General features: G+C 34.7%; 1 protein-coding gene across 8 annotated transcripts in view; it reads left to right on the forward strand.

Annotated features, from left to right (window-relative positions):
• LOC127850214 (protein still life, isoform SIF type 1-like) overlaps positions 1-23690 on the forward strand; it is a 353922-nt gene that overhangs the window by 36122 nt on the left and 294110 nt on the right. The gene's annotated exons all lie outside the window — the stretch shown is intronic.

A 23690-nucleotide genomic window follows, 5' to 3' on the forward strand; every position in this document is an offset into this window, starting at 1 on the left:
ATGGTCACCAACATATTCTATGACTTGTGTTTTAAAATTTAAAAAAATCTAAAAACTGCCATTGCTGTAAACACTTAAAATTAAATTATTCTTTATTGCGAAAAATGTGTTAATGACTTAAACATCATTTTTCTCCTGAGTATTATATTCAAACTCTATAGTATGTTTTCTTGGTTTATGTCTATTCTTTATTCTGCAGATTAAGAATGGATTGATTAATACGGGTCCGGATAAATTAGTATTTGCAACCCAACCATGTTTGTAACACTTTACGTCAGTTATTTGGTAAATATGTGTATAACTTTCATAGCATTATAAATGCATCATGCCATGATAGTTTGTAAGATTTTAATCTGAAAGACATAAATCTTTAAACAAGTACCTTTAAAACAAAAAAGAAAGTTCAGTGCATTCTGGATTAAGGCCAACCCACTTTATGTAGAGAAAAAAACATAACCATTTTTTTTAGTGATTTGAAGATGTGTTTTTTAAAAACAGGTTGTAGACATAACTCAATTAGACTGGTAGCTGAAACTTACAACTAAATTTTGGGGTTTTATTTTACCCCGCCAAAGGCGGAGCACCTTTTCCAAGCCATCCCTGATTTTGGGCAGTCAAAATAAATATTTAATATAGCATTTCGTCATTCTTACAATTTTTCATCTAGAAACTTTTTTCTTACATTTTCTTCCAAGAACATCTACACCATTTTTAGTGAATTTTTCTAAGACCGTTTTTCGTGAAAAATCATTTTTAGAAACCAAAACAAATTTTGTTCGTAAAAAAATTTGTAATTGGCAAAAGGAGTTATTTTTAGAAAATTACCATCTACAAGGCAAACTTATAAGAATTAAGTCCCTTGAAAACAAAGGGAGACAATTATATTACTGCTTCATGCGAGGTAGGGGACTTTTATTGCTTGGCAATAGTCTTTTTCTTCATAAAAAAATCTTTTTGATAGCCTTTTACATTTTCATTCAGACAACTAATCCTTTAACATTTACTTTAGCAGAAACTTCCCTGTATCTTGCAAATAGACTTTCAACGCCATCGACACTCTTGTTTAAAACACTGTTTAAGCATGCGAGTCTTTCATGATGGGGAATTAATACTTTTAGCACAAAATTAATCATACAAAATTCCTTTTTTTTCACATCGCTGTCAATAGTTTATCAGATGCATAAAAATCTAATAAAGCAGATGAATGTCCAACTATCAAATGACATAACAGAGCGAAACAAATATTGTTTTGTAAGGATGGACAAGTTTAAAAATTAATACACCTGCGTCTTTCCAATGCGGAATAAATCAGATAACTGCTGTTGATAATTCCCATTACTATTGTTGATTAAATATTTTATTTTAAACACAATCCTATCCGCTAACACATTTTAAATAACGATATGGTATATAGGTCAGTTTTTATATCCATAACAACAAAATCATCTTACTCCATTATCCTTCCTGTTAAATTATTCACTGTTTTTAATATTTTAAGTGTGAACCAAATAATAACCAATTCACCCATCAAAGACTCGATAATATTAGCTAATTATCATCACAAAATCAAGGGTCATAAAGAATAACAAGGGCCAAAAATCTAACATCTCACAGTCAATGCCAAAAAACCTTGTTGTGAATTATTATTTGTTGGGTCACCATGGCTTCATGCACAAACCAGATCAAGTCACAACACCGAATCAAGTAAGATGTGAAAGGAACTGGTCATTTTGCAGATGTCTATTGATAGCAATTTTGTTCATTGGTACTGATTAAAGTGGTCGTAATAGCGGATTAACGGGTTGGTCGGATTAGTGAGTGTGACGACAATCGAAATATAGAAGGAAGAATTAGGGACTGAAAAATGTCGGTCATCTTAGGGAGTTCATTTTAATTACCTGAGGTGATCATTAAGAAGGTTTTACTGTAACATGATTTATGGTTTGATCTTGTCTCTTTTGTGCATTTCACCCAAATTTGAAGTCCGAAAACAGGAACAGGTGGTCAGATAAGTGACCTGCAGATTATCTTGAGTGAATGACTGACTGGGACCATCATAACTTTCATCAAGTCAACCAGTTAATGAGGTTTGCCAAATTACAAATTTTGGAGGAGAGAGACTGGTGGAGCAGAAATCCATCATGGCAGAGACAGGCATAATGAAATATGCCTGAAGGTGGCAAATTATTAATTAGGCAAGTTTGCCATGTTGAAACACAAATGGAAGACTAATGCAATTTTGGATGAAAAATGTCTCCAGTGCACATTTAGAAGGTCATTAGTTGCATGTGAAGGGATGATTTACAATCCAGCGGGTGTGTCTGCACTGTGTTTCAATACAATCTTGTATGGTGAAATGTACAAAAGATGCAATGTATTAGCTTCAAGTGACCAAAGATTGGTATATGGCAAATAAGTACTTGCATTTAATTGCCTATTCTTAGGGATATTTGCCATGTCTTGTCTATTCATTGCTCTTGTACACTCAACAAATGTAACATATGGAATTCACCCAAAGTAAATTGTTTCGTAACTCATGCGTGGTCAAAACTTGTATGTTTTATTGATGAAAGAATATCATGTTTTCTAATGCAAGTATGAAACATATACCTAAACAGTTGTTCCTGTTTGTCTTCAATTGATGCACAGTAACTTTTGCAATAAAAAAGAATGCACAATCTTTTTGACAAATTTAAAAGAACTGACAATTCAATATTTGCAAACCCGAAAATATGATACCATATTTTTATTGTGTTTGAAAATTATGCAATTCTAATTGCAAATATAAGTAGCAAATATTATGAAGAGTGTAAAAAATGCAAATTATCTTGAGAATCAAATTAACTCTTTCCCTTTCAGAAGCAAAGTAAAAATGGCAAACAGCATAATCATTAACAGCCTTTTGAGGTTTTATGCTGTTTGCTGCTCATCATTATCTAAGGGTAGGAAATGAAGCCTTTAAAACTTGAATCTAGTAAGAAAGCTCTTTATTGAATTAAATTTGATTTTTTAAGGGACTACAAATGTGTTAAAATTCGTATCTAAGTGGTAAAGGGTTAACATCCTTTCATAGACAGGTCATGAATTTTCAGTTTTGTATCCATCTCTGTGTCTCATAAATACCCCACTTAAGGAATTCCAAAAACTAATCACAGTTATCAACCAGTCAATATAACAATGGAGGTCATAAATATAAAATCACAGCATGAAGTGGTTTGATCTTTACTTACATTTCAGAATACACTTATCAGGTAGCTCTAAGAATAAGATAAATCTTTATCAAACAATGCAGAAGATGTATTAGGGTACAAATCCCTGAAGAATGGATTAGCCCGAAGATTAATAGAGTAAAAGTCAGCTTTGACCCACTAAATAAACAGTCTAACTAATAAATTTTCGAGTTTTTACTGATGGAATGTGGGTGATGGTATTGTTTATTGTGTGCAGTCAATAGTTGGGGAGCTGGTATGCATTTCTTATTGTGACAACTATCTTTTTGTAAGGATAGAATGAATGTATTGCCAATACGTGTGGTTGGAAGCTATTATTCAGGTAAACATTTTTCATCGCTCATTGTGTTTTGGTAAATGATTTTGCAGCATTTTTGACATATTTTACGCAGACCTGCATGGATAGTTGGTTGGCTCAAGAAAAGCTAATGCATATAATGAATGCAATTGATAGCTGCTATTTGATTCTTAATAATTAAATGCATTTCTAACAAGTTATAGTACATTGTGTCGCAAAAATTGAAGCAGACAACTTTTAAAAATCATCATCTTTTAATTTCCGACATTTCAATTAATCAAACAGTTGAAGAAAAAATATAAATCAATTGACATCAAATCATATGTATGATTTATGTTTAGGAAGCCCTAATATAAAGTGTTTCCATGTATTTATTTCTATACACAGTAATGTCATTCTATCATATTTGTGTATTCATCAATATTTTTGGGTTTAGCTAAAAACGACAAAGTATTATTCAAACATAATTAATTGAAATAATTCAACATTAAGTGCACATTATTGAGGTAACATTCCAGCAATGGGTTATTGACATTAAACATAAATGTTAACCTAAATGTTTGTATAAATGTCAGCAAAAAACAACATAGGGAGCAACAAGTGATGCAAAACCAAAACAGAGATCTGTATTTATAACACCTCACATTGTCAATCATGAAAACAACGTTAACCCACACAATTATCTTGTCACTGTCACAGGGTCATGACTGCCAGAAGTAATTAAGACTGCCTAATGCTGATTGATCATTACCTGACAACATGTCAAGTGTTGGGTGATGTCTTGTTATGTATTAGGAATACACAACCAGTGCACCTTATTATTTTGTTATAATATTTCCTAGTTGACTTATTAATACATATGAGCCGCACTCTGTGATAAGGAGGTTTAATGCATGTGCGTTAAGTGTCCTCCCAGATTAGCCTGTGCAGTAAGCACAGGCTAATCAGGAACTCCACTTTCTGCCTAAACTGGATATTTGCTAATATGAAACTTTCTTTAAACAAAAATAGCATTAATGCAGAAAGTTTCATCCCTGATTAGCCTGTGCAAACTGCACAGGCTAATCTGGGACTACACTTTATTCACATGCATACGACCCCTTTTTCACAGAGCACAGCCCATGTGCTGTGGAAAAACAGAAGGACATTAAACTATACACTTGAGTCGGTCTCTGTGTAATGCATGTTTGTAAAGTGTAGTCACAGATTGGCCTGTGCAGTCTACACAGGCTAATCTATTAAACACTTTCCAACTAGACAGGATTTATAAAGAAAGAGACTTCCTTTTTACACAAAAAGTCACGAAAGCAAAAAGTTGTTCCCCTGATAAGCCTTAGCTGACTGCACAGGCTGATCTGGAACAATACTAAATGCTGACTGCACAGGCTGATCTGGGACAATACTTTATGCACATGGATTAAGCCTGGTTTTCCAAAAGCCTGGTTTACTTGTACTTGGTGGTGATATTGCTGTATGACATATTCTTTAAAAAAAAATCACACAAGAAGTGTGCATCACAAAGAACAGATATCATTTATTTAATATTATATGTTTGCTGATTATAAAAAAATCAATTATATATTTGATTGTAACATTGACAAGAGTAAGTCTGCAAAACCACAACCCTCGTATTACAAGCATGGCACTCTACCATCTGAGCCATCCAGCCGAAGGTTTCTTACCCTCTCACACTGCATTTCTTTCAATGATCTATGCCAGATGAACATCTTTATGGTGTTTCTTCACTTTAAAGAGGAACTTATTATCAATTAAGGTAACAAAAACTACTCTTTCATTTCTGCCGTGTAGGAAACAAAACACTTCCATATAAACATGATGCACACTTTTCTCCTACCACTAAGTACCTTATAAAACACAACAAAGGAGAACTATCTCGTTACATAATGACACCAAAACAGTAAATTGCCAGACACCATTAATTTCCCCAAATAGGCTATGGAAATTAGAACCTCAGGAACACCATTACTTTGTCTGGCAGATCTGTTTGTATCCAGTAATATTTAGGAACACAAGGGTAGCTCAGTTTTGTAATACAGCACAATTATGTCAGGATTCTCCTCAGTAATGTCAACATCTCTGCAAGAATTCCTGTCTGTTTGGGCTATATATTGGTGATATTTTTATAACATTTTTAGCTCACCTGATCTTGAGGTTATTGTGATCACTGTAAGTTGCTGTGTTTGGTGTGATGTCTACTTTTAGCTCTTAACCACTGTAGAGGCCACATTTTTTGCTCAATCTTGATCACATTCAGTTGAAATGTTTATCTTGACCAAGTTTAACATTGGGTAATGTGTGTAGGCCAAGAGGTCTATTTTTAGAAAAACCATGCTACCTCTCTTAAAGATACATTTATGATCCACTCTTGGTCAGAATGTATATCTTGAAGCTATCTAGGCCAGGTTCCAAAACAAGTCACATGTTTAAAAAAAAACTAGGCCAACATGTCAAATCTAAGAAAAAACTTTAATCATCAATTTTCATCTTGTTACCACTCCAAAGGCAGTATTTTTGGCTCAATCTTAATGAAACATGGTCAAAATTGTTCTAATCTGTGCTACTTGTGTTCAAAAACTAGTTCAAAAGGTGAAATCTTAAAAAAAACATATTGTCCACTCAAGAGGCAATTTTTATGTCACAGACTTGATGAAACTTGGTCAAAATGTTTATTTTGATGATATCCAGGCCAAAATCAGAATCTGGGTCATGTTTGTCCAAAAATTAGGTCACAAGGTAGAATGTTTATCTTGACAATGTCAATGCCATGTTTGAATCTGGGTCAAATTAATTTTGAAACAAACTACATGTAGGTAGACAGGCCAATTTTCCAGGATTGGTGTACCTTGAAACTGGGCCAGAGCTTCAGGGGCATTATGGCCATGTTGTGTTTCTGGATATATACATTACAGACTTGGAAGTTGGTATAGGATAAGATACAGCAGACACAATGTTCAATAGACAATCCTGGGTTTTCTAGTGTCCAGTTAGAATTACCCATTACACTAGTGTCTGTTTAACATCTTATGAGATGTTGTGGGGGGACTGCAGGGGATGGGTTGTTGGGCGGCCTGTGGATTAAAACCAAACAATGCTCTGGGAAAATGGGGCTTAATGCATGTGCATAAAGCGCCATACCCTATTAGGTTGTGCAGTCGGAACAGTACTTTATACGAACAATTCCATAAAAACTGAAAAGTATCATTCCTGATTAACATTGGAGGACTCGCAGCACATGCATGAAGCTCAGTTTCCCCAGAATGCGGCTAATTTACACCATACTAATAATAATAATTGACACACAACAATCTGACAAAACTTTATTATGAAATTTATCTTTATTATGATCCATTTCAAATTTAAACACAAAGTAATTTCACATTGTTTTCTCTGCGTTGTTTACAAGAGAGTGCAAGAAAAAGGTTTTGCTTTTCCATTACGCTCCAAAATACCAGCTTGCTAATGAGTTGGAAAAAGTCAATAGACTTAGCTGTCTGTAATCATGTAACATATGGCAAGTTCTTATGAATTCAGCATACAGATGAAATAAATTTACTCAGTGATTATTTCGTTTATAGTTCTTTTGCATTATAGAATAATTATAGGGGTATGTTTTAATGGTCAACAAATGGTGAATTAAAACACTTCTTAGGATTATGTGATAAATTTTGAGGACTTTTTAAGTATTGTGAAAGTATTTATATAAAAAAAATCATAAGATTGGATATAAACAATTCAGCTATGAAAAGTTGACAGCACGGCTCTACTGCTGAAATGTGCAGTTGTACAATTGTACATGTACATGGGCTGTGCTCTGTAAAAAAGCAGTTTAATGCATGTGCGTAAAGTGTCGTTCCAGAGTAGCCAGTGCAGTCCGCACAGGCTAATCAGGGACGACACTTTCTGCCTTAACTGGATTATTGCTAAGAAGATTCTTTCTTTAAACAGTAAGACAGCACCGGCTAATCAGGGACGACACTTTCCGCCTAAACTGGGTTTTTGCTAAGAAGATTCTTTCTTTAAACAGAAAGACAGCACAGGTTAATCTGGGACGACACTTTTATGCACATGCATTAAACCCCTTTTTGCGGAGCAAGGCTCATATAAAACTCACACTCGCTATGAAAAACATTACTTAAGCATGAAATAACTTAAACCTTTCCTTCTCAGAAGTAAAGTGAAAATGGCTTTTGCAAACAGCATAAAATGAGAACAGCCTGTGAGTAACTCAAGTATTTCGCAGTTTGTTCAGGTTTTATGCTGTTTCCTGCTTATCAGTATTTTTGGCATAGATAATATTACGAAGTGTTTTAAACTCGAATGTAGTAAGAAAGGTATTTAATTAAATTTTTTAAGGGACTACATGCAGGTAAAACTGCGTTTCTGAGAGATAAAAGGGTTAAGAAGCACCTGAATATAAAGTGAAGTGATACCACACGAAAGTTTGAGCTATGATATGAGCCTTGTTCTGGAAAAACTGGTCTTAATGCATGTGTGTAAAGTGTCGTCCCATATTAGCTTGTGCAGTCTGCATAGGCTTATCCGGGAATATACTTTACTTAAACTGTGATTTTCTTTAAAAGAGACTTTGTTTATAGATTTTTAGCTCACCTGTCACGAAGTGACATGGTGAGCTTATGTGACCGTGTGATGTCCAGCGACTCCGTTGTGTGTGCGTGTGTGCGTCCGTTAACAATTTGTTTGTGTAGACAGTAGAGGGCACTGTTTTCATCCAATCTTTATGAAATTTGGTCAGAATGTTTATCTTGATGAAATCTAAGTTTGGATTGTATTAGGGTCATCTGGGTTCAAAAACTAGGTCACTAGGTCAAAAACTAGGTAACATAATAGGTCAAATAAAAGAAAAACCTTTTGTAGACAATAGAGGTAGCAGTTTTCATCCAATCTTTATGAAATTTGGTCAGAATGTTTATCTTGATGAAATCTGGGTTGGGATTGTATTTGGGTCATCTGGGGTCAAAAACTAGGTCACTAGGTCAAAAACTAGGTCAAATAATAGAAAAACCTTGTGTAGAAAGTAGAGGTCGCAGTTTTCATCCAATCTTTATGAAATTTGGTCAGAATGTTTATCTGGATAAAATCTGGGTTGTCTCTTTCACGTCCATGCAGGAGCGGACGCCATTTCATGGTCGTCCTTTGTGTGAATTTTACATCTCAAAACGGATTGACCAACTTGCATTTGCGTGGACGTAAAAGAGATAACCAATCAGAGCCAGGCTTTTAAATACTGTCAACCAATGCAAACGCCGCTTTCTAACAGCTTTAGGCAAGACATTGTCCATTAAGTTTATCGAATACGGCGTTTTAAATGCTTTTTGAATAGAAAAGTACAGATATTTTTAAACCAATAGATTTTTATTGAAGCACCGCATCAACACTGCAATGTATTGTTGTATTATAAATGGTATAGCCCATTAAAATCGGGCTGACCATATTATAGCCGTTTTCGGCTTCTTAAACGTAGAGTTTTATGTTAAGCAGTGTGCTTGGGCAATGGTTTCTAATCGAAGTCCCGAGGGTAAACAACCCCATAATGATGATGAGAAAGTAGAGGTCACAGTTTTCATCCAATCTTTATGAAATTTGGTCAGAATGTTTATCTTGATGAAATCTGGGTTGGGATTGTATTTGGGTCATCTGGGGTCAAAAACTAGGTCACTAGGTCAAAAACTAGGTCAAATAATAGAAAAACCTTGTGTATACAATAGAGGTCGCAGTTTTCATCCAATCTTTATGAAATTTGGTCAGAATGTTTATCTTAATGAAATCTGGTTTGAGATTGTATTTGGGTCATCTGAGGTAAAAAACTAGGTCACTAGGTCAAATAATAGAAAAAATGTTAACAATTTGTTTGTGTAGACAGTAGAGGTCACAGTTTTCATCCAATCTTTATGAAATTTGGTCAGAATGTTTATCTTGATGAAATCTGGGTTGTGATTGTATTTGGGTCATCTGGGGTCAAAACCTAGGTCACTAGGTCAAAAACTAGATCACTAGATTAAAAACTAGGTCACTAGGTCAAATAATAGAAAAACCTTGTATAGATAATAGAGGTCACAGTTTTCATCCAATCTTTATGAAATTTGGTCAGAATGTTTATCTTAATAAAATCTGGGTTGGGATTGTATTTGGGTCATCTGGGGTCAAAAACTAGGTCACTAGGTCAAATAATAGAAAAACCTTTTGTAGACAATAGAGGTCACAGTTTTCATCCAATCTTTATAAAATTTGATCAGAATTTTTATCTTGATGAAATCTGGGTTGGGATTGTATTTTGGTCACCTGGGGTCAGAAATTAGGTCACTAGGTCAAATAATAGAAAAACCTTGTGTACACAATAGAGGTCACAGTTTTCATTTAATCTTTATTAAATTTGGTCAGAATGTTTATCTTGATGAAATCTGGGTTGGGATTGTATTTGGTCAGTCAGGAAAGTGATTCAGGGCCATCATGGCTCTCTTGTTTTATAAATGCATTAAGTGTTGGCTTTGTTATGCGTGTGGAGACTGCACAGGCTAATCTCGGGAAGACACTTTATGCACACAGAGTAAGCCTTGTTTTCCCAGCGATGTGGCTAACTTCTTAGCAATAATTATATGTTTAAGATGATGGATGAAACTGCTGCATTGAAGATTGCTGCTATGAAATATATTATAAAGGACTTGCGCTGGGAATCAGTTTATGAGAAAAAAAAGGATTGGAAACAATTGTTACTTGCACTTTGAAGTCAAAATATATGTGTTTGATAAAAAGCTATGATAAAAGTATATATACAATATATTTTTAATATACACTAGTGTTATAATATGGAACGAATAGTGCTAATTTAAAAATATGTTCAAAATATTAGCTCATTAGCAAATTTATTATTACTAAAATCCATGTTTATTATTCCTTAATAACAAATGATGTTCATAATTATATTATTGTTATTAATATTTTGGTTTTATTATTTTGGAAAGTAATGTAAAAGCAAACACATTAAACCTCAACATTTGTTATTTAATGGAGAAATGTCAATTCATTTTTACTATGTGTTTGTTTTCAATAAAAGCTACTCTGTATCTGTATGAGCATGTAATCTTAGAAGTCAACCCTATTCCATTTCAATATTTGTATTAGCATTTTCATTTGAAAAAAAGACACACAAAAATCATTATGTGTGTTATTTGTGTACTGTGCAAATATTACTGGCCGACATGTGACCTATTTCCCACCATTTGCATTCAGTGCACAAAGCAATAAAACAGAATTAATGCACAGACACTGTTGTATGATTAAATGCGGGAGGTTTTTATGTACATCTAAAGAAGGTCTTAAGAAGGTCGCCTTTAGAAGGCAGGGTATATTGGGTCTTGGGCTAATAAACCATGGCAGTTTTATTCACCATATAATGAAGGAGGTGGAAGATGCAAAGAAATTGTGAGAATTTTCACACACTGAACAATTGGAATAGTGCATGAGGGGTTATAGTGCATTGTATAGGAGTGATGGAATAGAGCGGAAGTTATTAAATTGGGTTTTTTTTTTTGCCACCTTGAATTAATGTGACAAAAGGGGAGTTAGGATAAGGAAGTTTGTTTTTGGAAGTCTTTATATTTGAATGTTATCTCTGAATTTAAAACAACAGCTTGTGGCCCCAAAGTTGTTATCTTAGTGTGTTTGTATTTATGTAAGAATTTATGTTGATAATAGGTTTGCACCCTAAGAATGTATTGAGATTATTGCTATGCACACTTTTAGACTGTACCCTTATAATAATGGAGCAATAGGTTAGTTCTAATCAATCTCAGTTTCAGTGGTTGAGCTTCAAATAATTGTCCACTTGTGATTGGAAATAGGAATACAGTGATGTGTTGAAAGTGATGGAAATGTGGATTTTATCTGTCATAAACTGACTGATATCTTGTGGTTGCGGAGTGAAACCATTATTGCCACTACTAGCCATAAGTGTTAGAATTTAGATTGTAATTATTTTTACTTAGATAACCCTTTACCACTAAGATACGTATTTTGACGCATTTGTTGTCCCTTAGAAAGTTAAATTAACTTTAAGACCTTTCTTACTAGATTCAAATTTTAAAGGCTTCATTTCCAACCTTTTAGATGCTGATGAGCAGCAAACAGCGTAAAACCTGAACAAACTGCGAGTTATTTGCAGGCTGTTCTTGCTTTATGCTGTTTGCACATTTTCATTTCGCTTTTAAGTGAGAAAGAGTTAAATGTGAAATTCAAATTCATTTCAATATTGATTTCCTGTCAAATTCTGTATAATTTATAATTTTGCGCATTTTAGTTCTGCATAATTATTACAAATGTAATAAGATTGCTTCAATCTAACACCAGAACAGATGCATTGTTTAAATGGAGAGTATTTTAATTAGTTTTATTTTGTTTGTTGCATTTAATATTACCACTCTATGTGTACCCATGGTATTGAAGAGATACTGTAGATACTGATATTATAACAACAGTAAACAGGGCTTGACACTAACGGTGGTCCGTTGACCCGGGGTCAGTAAAAAAAAGGGAGGACCAGTGAAACTAGAAATTTGGTTGATCCGTCGGACCATTAAAAATCCTGGCCAGCTTATTGTGAAATACTGGTGGAAAGCCGTTTTATACAATAAAACAACTTTACATGTTCATTATTAACCAATAATTTCATCATTATTTTATGGGCCGACTCGAGACCGGGATAAAATAGCAACATATTGGAAATTCCAATTTTTCTAGATGCCCGGATTACAAATACCTGTTGTCGGATCAAAAAATCGATTTGCGTTCCGCAAATGTCTCCGGACTTTGCCGTGATCAATACACAAATTAACATAACATTCAAAGCGTTCAGATCGAGAAATGAACAAAATGGTATTTATTATTTTGAAAAAGCAGCAATTATCAGCATTTTATCGATCTAAGTACCATCAGAAGATACTTTATTTACCGTGCGAATTTACACTTGAGGGCGCCGAATAATGTTTTGATATTGCCGGAGAGTAAAAGTGCGTATTTTCAAGATTACAAGTTTTCGCGATGTGGAATTTCATTCTGGGAATGGTTGAACCTCCGCCTAAAAAACCAAAAACTAATGAAGAGAAGCTTGAAATTTAGGTAAAATAACATAGAAATTGTCGGACCACTTGAAATTTTGGAGGACAAGTAATTTCTAAAAGCTGGTGGTCCTTTGGGTCAGTAGGTAAAAAAAAGTTAGTAGTGTCAAGCCCTGGTAAATATAATAATTATTTTTATGTCCCCCTTCGAAAAAGAGGGGGTATATTGCTTTGCTCATGTCGGTCGGTCGGTCGGTCCGTCCACCAGGTGGTTTCCAGATGATAACTCAAGAACGCATACGCCTAGGATCATGAAACTTCATAGGTAGATTGATCATGACTCGCAGATGACCCCTATTGATTTTGAGGTCACTAGGTCAAAGGTCAAGGTCACGGTGACCCGAAATAGTAAAATGGTTTCCGGATGATAACTCAAGAACGCATACACCTAGGATCATGAAACTTCATGGGTAGATTGATCATGACTCGCAGATGACCCCTATTGATTTTGAGGTCACTAGGTCAAAGGTCAAGGTCACGGTGACCCGAAATAGTAAAATGGTTTCCGGATGATAACTCAAGAACGCATATGCCTAGGATCATGAAACTTCATGGGTAGATTGATCATGACTCGCAGATGACCCCTATTGATTTTGAGGTCACTAGGTCAAAGGTCAAGGTCACGGTGACCCGAAATAGTAAAGTGGTTTCCGGATGATAACTCAAGAATGCATACGCCTAGGATCATGAAACTTCATGGGTAGATTGATCATGACTCGCAGATGACCCCTATAGATATTGAGGTCACTAGGTCAAAGGTCAAGGTCACGGTGACCCGAAATAGTAAAATGGTTTCCGGATGATAACTCAAGAATGCATACGCCTAGGATCATGAAACTTCATGGGTAGATTGATCAAGACTCGCAGATGACCCCTATTGATTTTGAGGTCACTAGGTCAAAGGTCAAGGTCACAGTGACCCGAAATAGTAAAATGGTTTTCGGATGATAACTCAATAACGCATATGCCTAGGATCATGAAACTTCATAGGTAGATTGATCATGACTCGCAGATGACCCCTATAGATATTGAGGTCACTAGGTCAAAGGTCAAGGTCACGGTGACCCGAAATAGTAAAATGATTTTCGGATGATAACTCAAGAACGCTTTTGCCTAGGATCATGACACTTCATAGGTACATTGATCGTGACTCGCAGATGACCCCTATTGATTTTCAGGTCACTAGGTCAAAGGTCAAGGTCACAGTGACAAAAAACGTATTCACACAATGGCTGCCACTACAACGGACAGCCCATATGGGGGGCATGCATGTTTTACAAACAGCCCTTGTTCAAATATCTCAAAATTCCTACAATTTGTATACAAAGTAAATTTTTTGCTTCAATTGATATAAGTAGTTTCCAGGATGGAAACTTAAATATTAATTGTAGTGGTTTTTAATTTATTTATTCAAAAGGGTCAAGGCAATGGTATATATTGATGAGCTATATAGATGAAAGTGTCAGATATTATTGAACCTTTTTCCACTTAGAAGCAAAGTGAAAATGGCTACATGCAAACAACATAAAACCAGAACTGCCCAAGGCTAGTATAGTATTCCATGTATCAGTATCCTCATCCGTATCTGCATTTATATTCGTTATATTCCATTTATCGCATATGTTGAACGTATCTTTCTTTTTTGGGAAAACTTCGCAACTAAAAACATGTATGCAGAAACTGAAAATTATAATTATACGCCCATTACTGGTAATTGGGGCTATATAGGAGTCACTTTTTCGGTCTGTCTGTCGGTCCGTCGGTCCGTCTGTTGGTCTTGCCCGAAATTTCATCCGATCTTCACCAAACTTGGTCACAAGTTGTATATAGATGATGTCTAGGTCAAGTTTGAATATATGTCATGCCAGGTCAAAAACTAGGTCACGGGGTCACTTAGTGTGTTTTAAACTGAAAGTTTGACCGCACAATAGCTATGTCATTTATCGTTAGATTTTAGAATGACTTGATACATTTGTTGACCCTCATGGGACGGCGTGTTGTATGAAAAAAGTACGTTGATATCTCCAAGGTCAAGGTCACACTTGGGGTTCAAAGGTCAAATGCTTGTCCGGGCCATAACTTTGTATTTAATTGTGAGATTTTAAAACCTTTTGGCAAATTTGTTCACCATCAGTGGACAGTATGTCGCGCAAAAGAATTACGTCGATATCTCCAAGGTCAAGGTCACACTTTGAGTTCAACAATCATGAATTAGCTTGTCCGGGCCATAACTATGTCATTTATTGTAAGATTTCAACATCATTTGGCACATATGTTCACCATAATTGGACGGTGTGTTGCGCGAAAGAATTACGTTGATATCTCCAAGGTCAAGGTCACACTTAAAGTTCAAAGGTCAAAACTGGCCATAAATGAGCTTGTCTGGGCCGTAACAATGTCGTTCATTGTGATATTTAAAAATCATTTGGCACATTTGTTCACCATCATTGGACAGGGTGTCGCGCGAAAGAATTACGTCAATATCTCCAAGGTCACACTTTGAGTTCAAAGGTCAAAATTGGCCATAAATGAGCTTGTCTGGGCCATAACTATGTCTTTCATTGTGAGATTTTAAAATCATTTGGCACATTTGTTCACCATAATTGGATGGTGTGTCGAGCGAAAGAATTACGTGATATATCCAAGGTCAAGGTCACACTTTGAGTTCAAAGGTCAAAAATGGCCATAAATGAGCTTGTCCGGGCCATGACTATGTCGTTTATTGTGAGATTTTTAAATTATTTGGCTCTTTTGTTTACCATCATTGGACGGTGTGTCGCGCGAAAGAATTAGGTAGATATCTCCAAGGTCAAGGTCACACTTTTAGTTTAAAGGTCAAAAATGGCAATAAATGATCTTGTCTGGACCATAACTATGTCATTCATTGTGAGATTTTAAAACGATTCTGTACATTAATTTTGTTCACAGTCATTGGACGGCATGTCATCGGAAAAAATTCAAGAGTTCAAAGGTCAAAATGGCTGTAAATAATAATGGCATAACAATTCTTAAAAATTGCCATAAATTACATTCTCTTGTTTTGTGAAGACAGCATGCAAAATAGTCTGTGTCAATGCGGCATGTGGGGGTATACGTCACGTCTGTGACAAAGCTCTAGTGTAGATAATTATTATGAAGGGCAAGCGTGAATTTAAGTAGATATAAGGTATAAATCATCATTCTGTCTGTAAAAGAATAGAAATGGTAAATACCTGAAACATCCTCTTCTAGTGCCTTGGCTATGCTTTTCCAAACATTTGAAGTGAAATCAGAGTCCCGATATGCAGAACTCCGTTGGTTGTATAATTCCGGGTAATTTTTAACGAATTTGAGTTTTTCAGTTGTCATTTTTGAGATGACAGCTTTCCCTCATCTGCTAAATGCCATCCGTATCTTGTCCGCATCCGCAGTAGAATGCTCACTTGAGCGCTCTTTTGCGGTTGCCTATTGCGCGTTCGGATTTGTGGATGCGGATGAATGGAATAAGCACAGTGCATTTCAATTTGTTCTATTTTTTTGCGGATGGGAATATGTGGTTGTGGATACGGACAGATGGAATACTAGCTAAAGAGTTACTGCAGTAAGTAGCAGGTTGTTCAGGTTTTATGCTATTTACTACTCAGCAGTACATGTAGCCTTGAATCTATTAAAAAAGGTCCTTAATTTGATTAGGACTACAAAGGGTCAAAATATCAAATAATAAAAAACCTGCTGAGCAATACTAAAATTCTACTCAGATTTATTCTGTGTTGAAAAGATCTTATTAGAAATCTTTGGCTTTGTTAATGACCTAGATATCTTAACAGATAGGGGACTTAATCTTTTTACAATCTTTATGTCAAAAGAGTAATTGCATTTACATCTGAAACTGTGTTGACAGCTTGGTCTTATCAATATGAAGGATCTTTTCGCCTGATAATTTCATAATTACAAGGCATGTTCCCTAATGGGTATTATAGACACTTAAACTTCAAAAATTAGGTTTAGACATGGCTTTGATATTTTGAATGTTGCTTCACAGGCTGACATTTTATACTGTTACTGAGTGTCACATAGATGTCAAAACATTTAACATAGTTTTACATGTTAGAAAGAAAATGACCTGCGTTCTGGAAAAATTAGGTTGAATCATGTTGTGCAAAGTGTCGTGCAGTCAACACAGGCTAATCAGGGAAGGCACTTTCTGCTTTTATTGAAATTTTAATTTAAAGAAAGTCTCTTCTACGGGAAAATCCAGTGTAGACAGAAAGTTTAGACCCTGATAAGCCTGAGCGGACCTGCCGGTTATTATTTGTTTACTAAAGCCATGGCAAACTGGTTTTGTTTCGAATGAAATGGTTATTAAAGGTCAAAAAAGTTTGTGTCATCCCCTGAATCTAAAATGGTGTGGAAAGTACATGTTGCTCTGTTTGGACATTATAACAAGCCTTAATTGGTTGTTGTCGTTTTTTCAATTGTCTTGGTCTCTAATGTCTGTTACACTTAATTAGAAACAATTATTGGAATGGTGCTGAGAATATTTAAAGAATGCCTAATTTAACCAGAAGGTCTGGGGTTCGAGAGTGACTAGTTTTCTAGATCTATCAAAAGACACCTAGTATGGCATTGGTTTTTCCCCGGAAATGGACTTTAGTGTCTTTATAAGCCTCACACTACATGTATTTACAAAATAAAACTCAAATAAATTTATTTCTCTTTTTTTTGTGTTGACATTTAGCAATACACTGGTACAGGTTTACCCAGGAAGCAAATTTGAGGGTATCCCAGCATTATAAAGTTATTGTGTGCAGAATGTTTACAATTTTTCATGGGTTGTTTGAATCAGGGATAATTATGTCACATTTTTACAGGTAATAACATTGTTATCTCACTTGAAATCAATAAATAGAAAGAAAGAAATTAACAGCTTGAGGGCACAAGAAAAACAGAATGAAATTTATGGAAGTGTACTTCTGATTATGAAATTGATATGTCAACATGTGGGGAAAGCCTGTCAGAGTTTTTGTCTCTTTGTGAACAATAAGATCTTTAAATTCTAAGTGAAAAAAATGATTGATAATTTGACATTGGGAATGACAATATTATTTTTCCCAAATTACAATCTCTTTATATGTCAGACTTGAAATGAAAGCATGTTGAGAGACTGATATTATAGTTCTGTTTTGGAGTTGTATAACACAGTTGGGTGTAATTGATAGTGTTATTTTTTTTGACTGGGACACTGTGACTGAGATGTAATGTTTCTGTTACTTAACATGTTAATGTATATTAGTTTAGCTTCACTTCATTTCTGAGGGGGCTTGTTATACTTCACAGAATGCTGGATTATTTCACAATAATAAGTATGAGCCTCACTCTGTGAAAAGGGGGTTTAATGCAGGCTAATCATGGACAACGCTTTTCGCTTTTATGGTATTTTTATTTAAAGAAAGCCTTTTCTTAACAAAAATCCAGTTAAGGCGGAGAGTGTAATCCCTGATTGGCCTGTGCAGACTGGGATGACACTTTACGCTCATTCATTTAACCCCCTTTTAACAGAGAGCTGCTGAATTATAAATATTCATATTCAGTTTCATGAAAGCTTGAAGGGATGAAAACAATATATTTATACAAAATTGTCTTCTAGTAAAGACCATCGCAACTAGTTTCGGGCTATTGTTCACAGCTTTAGAGAAACTTGTAAACGCCCTACTGGCAATTCATTGTACATTCTGTTTTAGTGTTAATAAGGCGATAGTCGACTTTAAGTTATCACACACGAAAATGTTCATACCTGAATAATTTCTTCAACACCTGTGGAGAGCATTTATGCAACATCTTATTTGAAGTAATTGCCAAGACAAGAAAGTGGGGGGACATTGTTCCCTAGTATGTGTTTTATTGCGGATTTATATTCTATACTTTATGAGCGTGAAAACAAGGAAACTTAATGAAAGCTTTAATTATGTGCCATGAACACCTTCAAAAATGGATATCAACATCTTCTATTGCGGAAACTTGTCGAGATGTTCAATCTTTCAATACAAGGCATAAACTCTTTTTGCTTAAACTGTATTCACATGTGTTTGTATGATTTTTGGACATAACGATTTTAACCAAGTTGTCAAAGAAGTTAGGGTGGTGTGTAGATTGCAGGCAGGGTGTGGGTTTTTCATGTCCAACAGTTGGTTTCAGGTTCAGCACTTTTGGCTAATGAAACTTTTGGCTATAGCAATTAAGTTGGCATGCTGGAGACCTAGCTTGGGATAATGTATTTGGGGCGTGTTGGTTCACAGTCAAGGTCACTATTAATTAAACAGTTTCTGCTCAATAAATTGAGTTTGGATGGAGATATTGCTCTGAAAATTTGTTTAAAGTTCGCTTACATGTAGCTTGGAATTTGGGGCCAGTCTTGTCACTTTTTCACAAAAAAGAAAAACAGCAATCATGTGTTTTCCAGTCTTTAAGTTATTTTCTTTAATTAAAACAAATCAGTGAAAAATGTACTTGGATTCTGGGGGAAAAAACATCTCATTTCCACACAAAAATTATCAGAGAAGTGTTGAAAACTGTTTGATGAGTTGTGGATTTTCAGCCAAAAACAACTTTTAGTTTTCCTATCTCCTATATTGGAAAAATATTCAGCTGAACTAAGTCTTAAACTTCTTTTGTGCCTCAAAATTTACTGCTTTTAAATGTTACAAAAATGATTCTTCGTAAAACAAATCTTTTAAATTAAAGTGTATGATATAGCATTTTATAGGATTGTTTTATATTGTTTCACTTAGTCAGTAAAGTAATATATATCATGCATGCCTAAACATGCAATATAATATTATAAAGGTGTGTAAGTTGACAGAGGTATGGTGATTTAAGGAATGTTTTAAGAATGCATTTTAATCTTCAATGGTTTGGCAGAGCCACAAATGTATGATTTATATGGTTTGATAATTTATAGGCAGTTGTAGTTTACATGAACATGTGTTTGTTTGGTGGAAGGAAATAAATAGTAGTGTATTTGTGTAGCAGATAACAGGGAATGTATTTCTTTTAGTGCATTTTGTAAAAAAAAAGTTTTTAATTTCCTACAGAACATGGATAAGGAAGCTATTAAATACTGGGAAATATACACTTTATCAGGTAATGAACACAATTAAGAGACTCTAATTACCTCAAATGCCAATTTGTCACTGTATATATGAAATAGAATACCTTCATTTGAAAACACTGTTTCTGGGAAATGCAAGAAATACTGTTGTTATCGTTGGAATTAGTATGGTGACATTTTTATGGTGATGGACAAGTGACAGCTCTCCTGCAGGGTGCATGTTCATCTGATAGCGTTCAACAGTTGTGTGTAACTGTGAAATACAATGTATCAATGTAAACATGAGGCAGCGTTGAAAAATGGTAATGTAATGTTGGCAAAAACAATTCTGATCATGAAATGCGATTGAAAAAACTGGGATTTCTAAGTGAGAAAAACACTGTGGCATGTAAATGCCTATAAATCAGTTTATTTATAGTTACTGCTAAACTGCTTGTGGTGTTATTGTCAGTGGTTTGTGGCAAAAAAAGGAAAAATATGAAATCTGCAAAGATTCAATGGAAATATTTGTGCTGATTTCTGGTGTAGGATAGATCAGTGCATGGAATTACTAACATACACTGGATATTACTGAACAGAAAGGAACAATGGATTTTCTTGGATTTTTGCGGAGAGCTATTTCTACAGGATCAGGTAAGAAAAAAGACATAATTTATTAGGAAAAGAACCATTATTCTTAATCTTATATTAGCAATTAAAATGCAATTCCAAATGTTACAAGCACTTAAATTGTATAATATCTAACTTACATTGGTTATCTCATAAATTTTATATCATTTGCAAGTGGTACAATAAATGAGACAAGAAAGTTTGAACTTGAGAACTGTTATTAATTGTTAAACATAATACTTATAAGTATAATAATTATGTTTTTTCAGAAAACAAAAATCCTTTTAAATGTCGTGTATAACCAGGGCCCTCAGAATCTGGCAAATTCACGGCATTCCCCCACCAGAAAAGTATACTTTTTTCCCCTTTTTGGGGGAAAAAAATCCCCCTATAAAAAAATAAATAAAGTTGTTTTTTTTTGTTTTTTAGCTCATCTATTTTTTTAAAAAAAATTATGAGCTATTGTGATCACCTTGGCGTCGGCGTTGGCGTCCAGTTAAGTTTTGCGTTTAGGTCCACTTTTCTCAGAAAGTATCAATGCTATTGCATTCAAACTTGGTGCACTTACTTACTATCATGAGGGGACTGGGCAGGCAAAGTTAGATAACTCTGGCGTGCATTTTGACAGAATTATGTGCCCTTTTTATACTTAGAAAATTGAAAATTTTGGTTAAGTTTTGTGTTAAGGTCCATTTTATTCCTTAAGTATTAAAGCTATTGCTTTCATACTTGCAACACTTACTATTCTATCATAAGGGGACTGTGCAGGCAAAGTTATGTAACTCTGACTGGCATTTTGACAGAATTATGTGCCCTTTTTATACTTAGAAAATTGAAAATTTGGTTAAGTTTTGTGTTTAGGTCCACTTTATTCCTACAGTATGAAAGCTATTGCTTTCATACTTGCAACACTTATTAACTATCATAAGGGGACTGTGCAGGCAAAGTTATGTAACTCTGACTGGCATTTGGACAGAATTATGGGCCCTTTATACTTAGAAAATTGAAAATTTGGTTAAGTTTTGTGTTTTGGTCCACTTTACCCCTAAAGTATCATAGATATTGCTTTCATACTTGGAACACTCGCAAACTATCATAAGGGTACAGTAAAAGGACAAGTTGCATAACTCTGGTTGTCATTTTTACGGAATTATGGCCCTTTTTTGACTTAGTAACTTTGAATATATGGTTAAATTTTGTGTTTCGATCCACTTTACTTCTAAAGTATCAAGGCTATTGCTTTCAAACTTCAAATACTTTCATGCTATCATGTGGGTACTGTACCTGGCAAGTTGAATTTTACCTTGACCTTTGAATGACCTTGACTCTCAAGGTCAAATTATTAAATTTTGCTAAAATTGCCATAACTTCTTTATTTATGATAAGATTTGATTGATACTTTGACAAAACTACTCTTACCTGACATACCACAATAGACTCCACCCAAACCATCCCCCGTGCCCTCCCCCCCCCTAATTTTTTTTTTCTTTTTTTTTTAAGATCATCTCACAAATGATCACCACACCCTCACACTTTACCCCCACCCCCCACCCCACCCCCCCCCCAATTTTTTTTTTTGAAACGGTTAAAAAAACACAAATATTTATTTTTATTATTTTATTTTTGAAATACCATCCAACCATCGCACCCAAGAATCCCCTCCCCCCCACCCACGCCCCCCCCACCCACGCCCCCCCCCCCCACCCTCGAAAAAATAATGTTTTTTTTTGCATTTTTTTTTCGCATTTTTGGAAGATAATGTAATAAATGTCCACACCCCCACACTATACACCCCTCTTCACTCCACCCCTCCCTCCTTTGTGATTGAAATTGAGAGTCACCTTCACCTTTAAAAAGAAAATAGATGAGTGGTCTGCACCCTCAAGGTGGTGCTCTTGTTTAATAGATAGATGTGTCTCATGATTATTTTTATCTCAATTCTATTTTAATTTAATCTTGTGAAACATAATTATAAAAAAAGCAATGAATATAGTGCAAACATGTACAAATGTAATAATTAGATAGCAAGTAAAAAATCCCCCAAAAAGGGAAATGCCGCGAAAATTCCCCCTGCTATGGGTAGGGACCCGCTTCACAACAAATTTTTATAATTGGTTTTGTTGAGAAACAGAAAGAAAATGTAGTTAATTTGTTAAAACAAACTTTGAAAAAGCCTAATTAGGCGAAATATATCAGAAAAGAGTGGAATTTGTTCTGTGTAAAGGAATTTCAGTAAGAAATATTCTAAATATAGAAATAAATATACTTGACATCCATACGGTAATTTTGGAAATAAATTGATCCAATTTAGATGGATGGGAGAGTCCACTTGGCATAAATGGGTTAATCTACAAACACAAAATCATACAAAACATGTAATATTCTTTAAGAATGAAGATACACTGCAACACCAATTCAAAAACATGCACCGGTTGCCTGTTATAATGACATTGTTCAAGAATGTCAAGAATAGTAAAAAAAAAAAAATTATTGTGAAAAGCTCTGAAATGTAAGTGTGCGGTACATATATATTTATAAAAATATATGTATTAGACTTCAACATATTAATAAGTGTATGTATTTACATATGAAATTTAATAATTGGAATAAAAATACTTACTTTAAATAAAAATTATGAATGTTTTAAAACACCTAGAGGCTAATGTCAGAGCGTGCACTTTTTTGAAGGGGCTAATGTCCAAGGGGCTAATGTGCTAAGGGCTAATGTCCGAGAGGGCTATTGTCCGTACCCCGAACAATGTGGTACATGTAATAGTAAAGAATTTTAAAAATTGATTTAAAAATTACATGTATTAGGTTCTGTATACAGTAATTGAACAGTGCATTGTAAGTCTACTAATGAAGCAAGAGTATGTACATAAATATCTTCTAGAGTGTGAAATGTATCATAGAAAAGAGTTGTTTGCAATTATTGAACAGTCATCGCTTTCTGGTCAAACTGTGAACTTTTTTTCTGCAAACTGATATCCTGGTTTGACATGTAGAAGTTTTCAGTAATTCTTGTTGCCCAGATTTCTACCTACTAATATATAGTGTTCAGAGATGGCAATATTGTGTATTTAAGGAAAGGCATGTTTTTGGTTTCGAAGATTTAAAGAGAGAAAGATGAATAAAAGGGAGTACAGTCTGTGGTAATGTTTACAATGTTTAAAACAAACTTTTCACCAAAAAGATTAAAAAAGAACTTTGTATTATTACATGTTTCAACTTTTTATTGCTTACATCATGAGGGAAAGGAAAGATGGGAGATATTGAGAGGTTTTACAAATTGTGCCCAATTTAGGGTTTGGTGA

This window comes from Dreissena polymorpha, chromosome 11 (genome assembly GCF_020536995.1).
Source record: "Dreissena polymorpha isolate Duluth1 chromosome 11, UMN_Dpol_1.0, whole genome shotgun sequence".
Taxonomy (NCBI): Eukaryota; Metazoa; Mollusca; class Bivalvia; order Myida; family Dreissenidae; genus Dreissena; species Dreissena polymorpha.